The 12,542-nt window shown below is 52.3% G+C and overlaps 1 long non-coding RNA gene across 1 annotated transcript in view; it reads left to right on the plus strand.

Moving 5' to 3' along the window:
• Nucleotides 1-2,054, plus strand: part of LOC112476445 — a 4,822-nt gene extending 2,768 nt beyond the window's left edge. The window contains exon 2 of the long non-coding RNA XR_003045109.1: nucleotides 21-2,054. This is a non-coding gene — a long non-coding RNA (uncharacterized LOC112476445). The remainder of the gene's footprint in view (nucleotides 1-20) is intronic.
• The last annotated feature ends 10,488 nt before the right edge of the window (nucleotides 2,055-12,542 follow it).

Raw genomic sequence — 12,542 nt, forward strand, 5'->3', positions numbered from 1 at the left:
GCCCCCCACTTTCTTTACAGAGGGAGAAGCAAACCAGTGCCACTGTCCCTGAGGTCGCAAACCTCATTAGGTCTTCGGACTCCACGCCTCCGGGTCTTTCCTGCTGGATCGGTGTTTCCTCGAGTTGCCTAAACGTGCGATTATTGATCGCTGTCTGACGTGTGTCGTTGGGCCCTGCCCTGGAGGTCGGCCGACGGGTCTGGAGCCGGGATCTGGGGCTTGACACGCGTCTCAGGAGTCCGGTGATCAGATGCATCCGGGAAACACTACACCACATCACGCCCCTGCCGCAGCCCAAACGGCTGGTTCTGAGGCATCCCTGGGCTTCGAAAGCTTTTCCTCGAACGTCCTGGGGAGGTCCCTCTTACCCCCTTGGGGCTGGCAGTGGCAGAGCGCCCAGGCAGGCTGGCTGTGCCAGTGGTGACTGGCTCACCAGAGTCCAAGGCCAGGAGAACTGTGTGAGGCAGAGAGAAAGGAAAGCTCAGAGCACACCCCACGAGGCTCTTCTAGGTGTTTCGATTCTAGAATAGTGGTCTGTTGCGACAGCCTCAGATCTGACAAGAATCACAGGTAATTTTCTCATTGCCTCGATATCATTCTGAGCAAAACTTAGACGGTGGATAGACAGATACCATTGGGGAAATGGTAGAAATAAATCATTTTTGAAACATTCAAATTATCAACCAGGCTGGTCAACACCCACGTCTTCCTTAAGATCCAAAGTAGGGCGGACGAGAATAATAAATTCTACATTACATAGCCTTCCAACACCAGATTTACATGCTGCCGGAATCTGACAAGAGTTTGAAATTGATTTCTAGGATGCAGAGATCCAGATTCACCAATATAGGGGCTCAGGGCCCTGCCAGGACCCTGGCTCCTTGTCACCCGGGAAGCTGATCAACGGAGCTCGAATTCAGAGGCTTTTAACGTCAGCGTGCAGCGAGGGTGATACCGAGCTGCTGTAGGCAGCGGCCTGGATGTCAGCACTGCCTGAAGCTGATGAGGTTCACGCTATTTGTAGGATTTCCACGGCGTATCACGTGTACACACCACTTTCACGTGCACCAGCTCTGTGGCCCAGGGTGCCCGTGTGGTCCCATCAAACAGAATGTAAAACGGAGGCTGACAAAGCCTGAGTCATTTGCCTAGAGTCACATGCCTCTTAAAGTGACAGCCAGGCCTCCTGACTGACTTGTCTCGGGCTCTCTCCGGTTCCTGTGGTTCCCGGGGGACGGGGACCTGGCCGATTCTCTGCATGGGTCAACATGCAGTGAGGGGACACGCACTGCGCCCATCGGGGGAGTGAAGCTAGGGAGGAAGATAAGTCCACCCAGCCCATCACCTGTCCTTACCTGCCGCCGTGACGGGCTGCAGTCCACCCAGCCCAGCACCATCATCACCTGCCGCCGTGACGGGCTGCAGTCCACCCAGCCCAGCGCCATCGTCACCTGCCGCCGTGACAGGCGTCGGCTTCGCCCGAGGCGCGTTCCTCTTTCCTTGGCCGTGCTCTGAGGCGGAACGGCTTCGATAAAAACGTGCTCCAGGTTTGCGAGGCCCCCTCAAAGAGGAACTTCTGAGCAGAGAACAATTCATCTGGGCTCGGGATTCCGGGCCTTGGGGCGACCCGCTTAGGAGCACAGTACCTGGCAACTTCACTGCGTTTGGGTTTTAGGCAGAACTTGCGGGGTCGGGTCTAGAGGGAGACAACACGCCGTTTACTCAGAAGCTCGTAGGCGCTGGTGGGTGGGGCTGGACCTCCTCCTGGGATGGCTGGGACACCGCGTCTCTCTCACCGTAGCTTTAAGGAAAAGCCACTTTGTCAACAAAAGCATTAGACATTGCCCCGTGAGACCTTGCCACGTGAGAAGAAACGGGGACACCGAGGGCTCAGAAATCTGCTTCGTGGGAGTCACCTGCCCAGTTCTCGTGCCTTGTCTGTGGCAGCAAAGCTGAAATGTTTGTGTCGCTGTTGCCCACGATCTTTTTCCGTGTCAAACATGCAAAGTGGATTTCGTTGTAATGTTTTAAACTAAATAAAGCATTTCCACCTACGTATGTTGTCAAGAAATCATAAATAACACAACTATGTTTAACCACGATCTGACATTCAATGGCCCCAGCAGAGAAAAAAAAATCATACCATACATGACTGCCTCAGATTGTTTTAAGTCCCGTAACAGAGGAATAAATAACCACTGTGGGGGTGACAGAGTATGACGTACGTTTTTACAGATTTTTATAAACTGGATGAATTCCATGCTAACTCTCCCGCCCCGCACAGACCATCTCATGGTTTCCTGTTTCCTTGTATGTTTTATAGTTTTCGCCTGTGAACTCATGTTGGCTAGATGCCATATTATGTTGGTCCCAATCGATAAAGGCCTTTCAGCTCCTCAGCTGTGCTCTGTCTCTCCATAATAACTCCACATATGTGTATGGATCCCGGAGGGTCCGAGAGGAACGAGTGAGTGGATGACGAAGGAAAGGAAGTGCTAAGGGGGAAAAATCTAGACGGTGCACGCATTTCTCTCTCATGCCAGCCTCTAAGCTACAGTGAGCCCAAGACAGGGGAGGGCAAGGAGCTAGAACCTTACGTATCGTTCAGAGTTCGCTCATTGCCAAAGAATCGCTGTTCTAATTACAGACATGAGACAATGGGGGAGGGCGTTAAAAGTGAGCAGAAGACCATTTATTATTCAAGAGTGACCACAGAAATAGGGGGTCTAGATTTCATTCGAGAAGCAAGGAAGGACGAGACCCATAAAGTGGCCTAGAATTAGGCCATTGTGGAGGAAAATAACTTTATGTTTATACCCTACTAATTCCCATGCGTTTAATGTAAAAGTCATATTTTTATATATGTTCAAGCAATAAAGAAGCAGGCTGATTTCAGGTTCTGAAAAATCTTGGCAGAGTCATCCTAATAATACTCATCTCTCCATTTATGTGAAGTTACATTTTCTGCTGCACTGGTCTGAAGCATCTCCTGAGTGTATTAGGTGGCTTGCCATGACTCACACCAAACGCGGCTGGCTGGGGGTGCAGAGGTAGGTGGGTAGCTGGCAAGTGGCTCAGAGACGGATGTGAGTTAGCCTGACTCGCCACCTAGTGGCAGGCATCAGAGGGCACACACCAGCGGCAACTTTCCAAGACTTGAAGGTGCTGAGTTTAATTGTTTGAGGTATATTCTTAAAAGGCCTTGTATGAATTCACTTTTGACAAATCAAAGTGCATAAGTTCTTTATTTAGAAGTGGCGCATTTTTCTGTATGTTTTGAAGCTTTAGACCTTGCCATATTACATTTTCAGGGCAGTTTTCTGTAGGTACCACGTGGAGAAAACCTCAGGTTTCTTGCTCGGGGACAAGTGGGAATGAGGGACATGCCTCCTTTGATTTAAAGCTATTTCAAAGTGTGTTTTTAACACCACTGAGATACAAAGAGCTTCTGAAGTCAGGACAGAGTCGATGCTACGGAATTCCACTGAAGCCAGCTTCTCATCAGCAAGCGAAACCTATGTCACAGAACCGTGCAACCAAGGGACATAAATAGTCCAGTCCCTGGCCTTTGGCTATAAAAAGATGAAGCAATTTCTCTCTCCCTCCCTGTCTTTCTCTTTCTCTCTTCTATCCCTCTCCCTCTCAGCACCCATGGACTCTTCCTGGCTCATTTTGTTTCTTCCTGAGATGTTCAGTGTCCAGCAGAGAAAAGCCAGAAGAAGACATACACCGACTTCCGCCTAGCACCGTTCTCGTAAAGGCCTTTGTTCGACTGAATGGAATTTATGCAGAATGAGCGTTCTGACCACCCGCCCGCCCCCAGAGCTGCTTGGTGTCGGCACTGTGGTCTAGGCGGCTGGTTTTCCTCATGCCTTCGTGCCAAGGGACAGTCACTGCAGTTCCGTTCCTTCTGCAGTGGTGTTAGTACAAATCTTTTGACTGCAAATGACAGAAAGCCGGCTGGGACTAGCTTAAGGTAGATAAAGGTGGGGATGGAGGTGGTGTGCTAGAAAGATCTGGGGGAGATCACGGGAAAGAAGAGTCACGGGAACCGAGCCGGCTCTGGGTCCTGATGTGCTCAGACGCTCTCTGTCCATCGCTCGCATCTACCTGTCTTCTTCTGTCTACCTTTCCCCTCAGAGAGGACAGAGCAGGAATATAGCCACTAGTAGTCCAAGAGTCACGATATTCCAGCTCTTGTGACCAGACACGTGAAAGGCCTTACTCACGGGAACAACCCTGGGGAAGGCTGTGATGGACCCGCACTGGGTCACGTGCCCATCTCTGAGCTAATCATCGTGGCCAGAGAGATGGCAAGTCCATTTATGGCCAGGAGGATGACATTCTGTGGTGGACTGGATAGCGGATCCCCACATTTCTCCCAAGGAGAGAGGAAGGCGTTATCAACTGAAGTGGGAAAAGGGGTGCTGGCAGACAAAACACAGTAACAGCAACAGGTATCGGCTACTGCACCCCAAAAGCTGCTCCCTACAGTCACAGAGTCCTGGGCATCAGGGAGGCTGTTTTCATGGTGATCCCATGAAAAACCCACCAGACGCTTCCACAAACCAGCGTATCTCCTTGGCTACAGTCAGCTGGCTCTGCATTTAGGGACCTGTTTCCGCCACCGCCTTAGCTAGGGCTCTGATCGCCTTCCTGCCTTGTCCTCACACTTCCGGTGTGGTCCCTAACCATTCCCCGTCTACTTTGCTGCCCCAAGCTCTCGACAGTTTTGAGGTTGGGCACAGTGTCTTCTCCTTCCCTGGGTGGCACGGACCTGGGGACTTCCTGTTCCCTGTCCGCCCCCTCGTTCCTTTCTGTACCGCAGGGCGGGAGAACTAAGTGGGTTCACGAGTCGAGTTCATCGCGCCACACTTCACAGCGTGTGTGTGAGTGCTCACGCACCGCACATTCTCTCTCCTGTCATTTCCTGTCCTCGGGGGTGGCCAGATCTCTGTGCTTCCTTCTCTCCCAGGAGGGGACACCTGGGCAGCATCGTCCCCGTGCCTCTCGGCTTCAGACCAAAGCTGCCCTCTCTCACACGGCTCCCGGAAACCCCGCGTTTGGGAGTCAGTTGGTCCTCGGAGCCCTCAAGTGACTTGTCATCGCGTATGCGGGACGAGTCATGGCAGAACAGGACTGTACTCCTCGAACCCCTAATGCTTGACAAGACACTTGTTAACCAGAGAATATTTGTACATGCTATGGGAGTTTATTAATATGGGTCTTTATATATGATCGCATATTACATATTCATTCAATTTCTACATCATATGGAGGGGAAGGATTGATGGAAGTGTTTCCGCTTGTAGAACGGTCACCATGGCAACGGCAGCCTGAATCATCACTATGGAGACGCAGTGCTTGAAATTATAGCTGGAAGGACAGGGTGGCTCTGTTGATGAGGATTTGGGGAAAGGTAAACAGGTATGTTACAGGTGCTTCAAAACGACTGGTTCTCGCTCAGCTGAGGCCACTGCCTCGCTTCGCCCCAGAGTTCTCAGGGAGGTCAGAGCAAACCAGTCTGGGGACGACCCAGGTGATGACCAGCACGGCCTGACTAGGCCATTGCCACTTATGACGCACCAGCAGGGAAGAGCCTTTTACTCGGAGAAGCTACTACTCAACACGACACGCATGACAGAGTGTCCTGGCGTCCCAGCCCGCCGTCCCCAGGCCGCCTGGCTGCTGGAAAGACTGCTTCATGCACCCCCTTCCCCGCAGCAGCCAGCAAGGCTCCCGTGTGACACTTCAGGCCCAGGAGAACCTTCCGCACGGTTGGCAGTGGGGCATCCCTAGGAAACTCGGCCAGAACTGGAGCCTCGGCAGGCGCTCGGAGAACGTCTCGTTCGACGCCGTTTTGGCGTCACCTTGAGGAGGCGCCACAGGGACATAGCTCTTTTGTGCAGCACGTAGCCTCTGGTAAAGCTAGTTTCGTGATACAGCATCTCACCGCAGTTACGTGAGGAGGTGCTGTGGGCGACTGGCCAGTCCGTGGCAGGCTCACCTGCTCATCAGCCACGAGAGGTCTCAGTTATCGCAATGTCCAAATGCTAATACCTCTGAGCCCCTCCCTCCCGCCCCTCCACACAGAACCTCCAGCCCCATTTTCTGGGGTGCTGGGGCCTTGGACAGTCCTGGGAGCAGAGGGGTTCCCAGGGGTTCCAAGTCAGTCTGTGACACCACTATATGTCTGCCACTTCCTGGCCCTGGATGCCGCTCCTGGCTCTGCCTGTGGTCACTGTTCACGCCACCGCTGACACGCTCATGCAGTGCCCAGCCGCCGGGTCAGCCTAAACGAGCTACTGCCCCCCTCTTACCGTGCACCCCAAGGCTCTCCCCTGAGCCCTGCAGCACAGCTCAAGCCAGGTTTACACTTTGGATGTGAAGTCTCTTAAAGCTCAAGGATAACCAAAGGGACCATCGCCGGATGAGACAGGTCACCATGAGACTGCTCTGAGGAAAAGGCCCAGGCCCAGCCCCCTCCACGTAACCGGCTGCACCATGAAATCTCCAGCCAGCGAATACCGACACCCAGATTCCAGTCCCCACATTCTGCTTTAATCAGTCTGGGGTGTGGCCTGGGCATGGAGTGACTTAAAACATCCCCAGGTGATTCTGATTCTAACACCGAAGTTAGGAAAGTGCTCTTATCAAAGTTACAACGGACACATTAAACCAAAATTATTCTGTTAGGGCAAGCACAATCCAGCCATCTGTGGCCATGTCAGGTTCCAGAAACAGAGCAGACACCCCCCATGCTTCCCACAGGCCCGGGGCACCCCGCTGCAACCAGCTGAACTGGTTGCCACCCACCCCAGACCTGGGGTAGGGGCTCCGTGAGGTAGGCAGGTTGGCGGGAGCTGCAGCGGCTCCCAGCAGGCAGGCCGCCCATGACAGGTGTCACTACTGACGGGGCCTGACAAGAAAGGGACCTCGCAGAGGGCTTCCTGTCCTCCCCCTCTCCTGGGCCCCCAGGGCGGGTAAGTCCCGTGGGCCCCCGCTGCCTTCGCTGCCCCACGACTCCAAGGCCCCTGTGGCCCTCAGCTCCCAGACTGTTCCCAAATGTGGCAACTCATCAATTCCTTCCTGTCGGTGACAACCTTGTCTGGAATCTGGCAATGCTTTGAGCTCAACGCCACAGTCAGGGACCACCGCCCGAACACTCCGGTGGGCAGTGCCGGCCGACATTTCCCGCGGGTCTGAGCACTCCCACCTTCCCGCGGCCAAGGGGCGTGAATGCGGAGGCCGGGACTTCCCAGGGGCCCCTCCCAACCCGCAGGGGGGACGCGCACCGGTCAGGTGGCTACCCGCGCATCCCCGTCCGCGGGGCGCGCTGAGACCCACGGCGCTCGGAGGCGGCCGCGTTGTCCCCGCGGAACGAGGGCGCATCGCCCCCTGGTGCCGATCCGCAGGCGGCAGCCAGAGAAGCGGAGCTGCGCGCCCCGGGGGCCTCTTCGCCCGCTGCTGCGAGGCCGTCTCGGTGGCGGCGGGGACCTGCTCTGCATCTTTACTTTGCTTTTCAGAGACAGCTGCTCTGGTGCTGTGCGCAGTGCCGCCCCGACCCGCAGAAAGCTTCCTCCTCCAAACCGCCTACGCGCCCCTGTTTCCTGCAGGAGGCGGGATCTGCAATCCCAGGGCGCGCGGTTCGGGGACCCGGATCCCCCCCGGAGCCGCCCCGGTAGCCGGGCGCCGGCACCAAGGTCCTTCCTGCGGGACCAGAGCCGCTGGGCTCCCAAACTTGAGGGAGCCGAGGACCCATGCGCGAGATGCCACGTGGACCAAGGGCGATGGGACCGAAACCAGAGCGCGGGCGACCTGGGTGAAGGGTCCCCAGCATCTGCGCGAGGTCGCCGCCCATCCCCGGGCCGCCTGGGATGGGGGATCCGCTGTCTCGGGGCAGAGTTCACTTGAGGCTGCTCTGGAGCGCCTCGGCCGGTACCCTTTGTGGGACAGGGGGGTGGACCTAATCTCCCCAGGCCGGGGACAGTCCCAGCTGACCTGCCCAAGGAGGCGGGGGGCCCACGCCGCTTTGCATATTTAACAACCTAAACTGCCTCTTTGAAAATAAGTGGTGGAAAGCTGGGACCCCAAATTAGAGAATCCACAATCCAGCCTTTCCTTCATCACATGACCCTCCAGAGTTTTCTTCGGAATAAAGTCGCTGCAGATCAGGCCAGCAGTGGAGGGCGGCATCCTTTGAGGTGTCAGGAAAATAGTAACACTGTGTCTTGTGTCCACAGATAGGCTATGAAGAATGGTGACCTTAAATCCTGGGGACACCCACTCACCTACAAGAGCCCACCCCAACCCTAGCAAAATAAGCACGTGTCAACACGGAGCTCCTTTGAAAACTTACAGGAAATAAAAAAGTATACTTCCAAACACACACACACACACTCACACACACACACACACAACAATAAAAATAACTCAAGAAAAAAAATAAGACACCCAAATAACCAGGGAATTGAATTGAAAGTTTTAAAAAACATGTCCTCTTCTCTGTCAGGATAGAGAAGCCCCCCGCCCCCCACTTTTAAACACTGTTTCAGAGAATAGAAACAGCTCCCCATACGCAGTGTCTACACTCCGACAAGGACAGTACTCAAAAGTTTTAGATTAATACTACTTATGACCATAAATGCAAAATTCCTAAATGCAATATTATCAAACCAAATGCAGCAGCATATTTAAAAAAATGCATCACAATCAAGGAGGATTTATCTCAGAAATACAAGAGTGGTTTAACATCAGGAAAAAAATCTACCAGTGTAATCTACCACACCAAAAAAGTGAAGCATCTGATGACAACTTGTAGTAAAAGTTTCAGCAAACAAGGAGCAAAGGATATCTTTCCAAGGATACAGCAAACGTCGTACCTACTGGTGAACCGTGAGCAATGCCGTGAAAGTTAAGGGCAAGGCAAAGGTGCCCCACACTGCACTGGAGGGTCTGGCCTTGAGCAGTTCTGTTTGCCACTAGCCACAGGTCATATTTTCAAATTTAAATTTAATTCCAAATTCAGTTCGAGTCTCACCAGCCATATTTCAAGTGCTAAACAGCCATACCTGTCTATCCTAATCGACGACCGAGCTATAGAACATTGCCACCATTTTAGAAAGTTCTGTCAGATAGTGCAAGTCCAGCCTATATAAAACAGAAAAGAACGATGAGAAAATGAAATAAGGGGCCTAAGGACTGAAAAGAGACCGTCTCCCCTACCCTCAGACAATAGGATTATCCACATAGAATACCTAAGAAAATCTGTGGACAAACGGGTAGAATAAGACCGTAGAGCTGTAGACGAGACTGCCATAGTCCTAACAGCAATCACACTGACCTTCATGGGCCCACACTGTGCCAAGGGCTTCCACGCACTGTCTCCGATATCATTCTCACAACGACCCTAAGGTGGTACTCTTATGTCCACCCTGCCAACGTGGAAACTGAGGCAGAGGGATTAAGGAACTCGCCAGGGTCACGAGCCGGAACAGGAAATGCTGGGATTCAAACAGCAGGCAGACCAGCCGCGGAACTTGGCATTTTAACGCTCCACTCTTCTGCCTCCGCTGCATTCCAGGGGACCCACGAAACAAATTAACATGGCAAGGGGAACGGGGACAGACAGAAAAAGATGTCCTTGCAAGAGCAGCAAACAGAAGATATGCCAGACTGAGCTCCTTACCTTGGGAAGCCCTAGCCCCGCCCCCGCAGGCCTGCTGTTGCTGTCCAGGTGGAGCGGACAGAGACCTCAGCAGGTGGCAGGATGCTCTGTTTGGTACAGTCGCAGCTGTGACCCCAGGTAGTGAATCAGCTCCTGAGTTTCAAACTGTGAGTCCCAGCCAAATCTCCTAAAATTCACTTGTCAAGTTCTTTCTCTGCAATCAGGCGTTTCCAGACGGCAGTGACAGCAACTGTTTCTGGATGAGCACCTGTGTGTGGCTTTCCCTCCTTCGCAGGGGGGGAGGGGGGGTAGCCTCGTCTCCATCCAGCATGGTCTCTCTCGCTCTCATTAGCAACTCCAGTGACAGCGGGTCAGTTTCGAATCCCCACCAGCCCCGGGTGCCAAGGATTCCCCCAATGCTGGACCTCCAGCATGGTCCCCAAATATTTTCAGCACCTTGGAGAAGCTCGTCCACCGTCATAGGACCAAGGGGGTCTTCGCTCGCAGGTCCCTAGAGTGGAAAGAGGCAGAATGTGAAGAGCTGCTTCTGAGAGTCCCCTGAAGACACAGGAACACTCTGAGGGACCTAAGGGGCTGCGCCCACAGGTGGCTGCCTCTTCGCATCAGGAGATGCTAATCAGCGGTCCGGCTCCGCCCCAGAGCCTTCTCTCTTAGCGGAATGGTCAACCGCACTGGTTCTCCGCAGACCGTCCTAATCCTAAACAACACTTCTCCTCTCACTGCGGAGTGTATTTGGAGACACAGTAAGAATGGTTAAATGCGTCTTAAATCCTGACCGGACAGGGTTAGTGTCCCTCCAGGCAGAGACACCAGGGGGCGCCGCCGCCACGCCCGCGCGGAGGACAGGCCGCGTGAGCACCGAAGTGGCTCTCCCCTAGCCCGAAGGAGAGGCCTCGCCAGAAACCAAATTTGCTGCCACCTTAGTCTTGGGCTTCCAGCCTCCAGAACTGTGAAGAAATGAATTTCAATCGGTGGCCTTTGCGACTCTTGAGCCACGAGGCGGGTCAGCGGGGCCACCCCCACCGTGGGAGATCCGCGGGTACTACTCCCCCGAAGCCACACTCGGCGCCTGGACTGGATTCAACCAAGCGCGCGGTCGGGAACGCGAAACCGCTGTTGTCCCTCTTCGGCTGGTTGAATCTGCAGATGCGAACCCCGTGGGTGGAAGGACCGACTGTATTTATGGAAAACACCCGCATATAAGTGGCCTCACGTGTTGTTCCAGGGTGAACTGTACTCATAAAGCGTCCGGGCTTTCAGCTGAGGCCCGTGCACAGATCTGCGTTCCAGTTAAACTGTTTTAAGTGTAATCCTATGTCATTTAAGTATTATTCTGGGAAGGACTGCAAAGGCTTCACAGACTACCAATGAGGTCCAAGAAACGAGGCACAAAAAGTGATTAAGAACCAACTGACCTCCTCTGGCGGACATAAAACCGATGTACGTGGTGTCAGGGCGACATGCCTGTGCAATGTTTTCAACCATAAACCTAATCAATCTAGTCTACAACTTTTAGCTATGTTAAAACCTGTGCATCAATACAGATAGATGAGAAAGAACATTACATTGAACTTTCTAAAACATTTAATTCTAGCAGACATATATGTTAAGTGTGAGCCACTGTGTACCAGGGTATAAGCATATGTGGGCACCCTATGTACCGTAGTATACCATATAAGTATTATAAATCGCAGTGGCCATTATAATGGTAAACTCAATGGAGCAATAGTATTATCAATACTATTTGACAGCTGAATGTAAGAGGCCTGGTAAAGCAGAGCTGCGGAGTCTGAAATGGAAACAACTCACACATTCGCTGGAAGTGCTCGGGGAAGGTTAAGGAGTAGATGCTGATCAGTGTAGTAAAAAAGTCAATCGACAGACACTGCTGTGCCAGTGTGAAGGCGCTAGGCAGTGTGAAGGAATCAGTGGTTTATAAATAGGTCTGAAGAACCTAAATATCCCGTCTGGGAGAAATAATAATAATAATAACAATGACATTCTCTAGAGCTAGGACAGCTCACAACTCCATCAACATCCAATCTTACTGCCCAAAGCACCAGTGCCTCATAAAATACAGAACTGGGAAGAAATAAGCAAGGCTAGGCCAAGCTTTTATGCATATATAAGTTAAATGGCCATGAAAATAAAATTTGGGGAGGGCTTTCCTTTGCATTGTATTTGTACACAATTATATTTATAATCCTCAATGAGGACACGCTTTGCCCATAAAGTTTATTACAGTATCACTTTTAACAGAAAAAAGGAAAACAATCTAGTTATTGTGTACGTTCTATCTGTGCGGTGTTTAGCAGGCTGTCACTAAAATTACAATTTAAAAGACAAGATACTACCAGAGGAAAATATTTATATGATGATATTACGATTTGAAAAACCCACCAAGATGCACAATTGAAGATAGGGACTGTGGGGCGTGGGGGAGAAATCTCTCTCAGTTAAAAGGAGTTTGTGTGTGTGGGGGGGAGTGGTAAAACACTTTTTCTTTCTTTTCGCCTCATCCTGTATTTTCTCTGTTTCATAATTACATCATTCACTCAGCGAATAGGTCTGAGGAACTGGGGAAACACAGGTGTATAAACCACAAATCCTGTCCTCGCGGAGCTTACATTTTCGTTGGAAGACGTAGAAGTTAACAAGATAAATCAATTAAATGGCATCTCAGATGATTAGTGCTCGAGAACAATAAGGCAAAGAAAGATAATAAAGCTGATGCTGCACTTACTTTTTGACCTGGAAGGGAGGAGACTTATCCAGGTAAAAGGCCCAATTCTGAGCTTGCGCGGCGGGTGACAGACCGGCCCGGCAGGCGGCGCTGCGGCGGGGCCGGGCGGGG

The sequence above is a fragment of the Pteropus alecto genome, unplaced genomic scaffold, assembly GCF_000325575.1.
Source record: "Pteropus alecto unplaced genomic scaffold, ASM32557v1 scaffold101, whole genome shotgun sequence".
NCBI classification, from domain to species: Eukaryota; Metazoa; Chordata; class Mammalia; order Chiroptera; family Pteropodidae; genus Pteropus; species Pteropus alecto.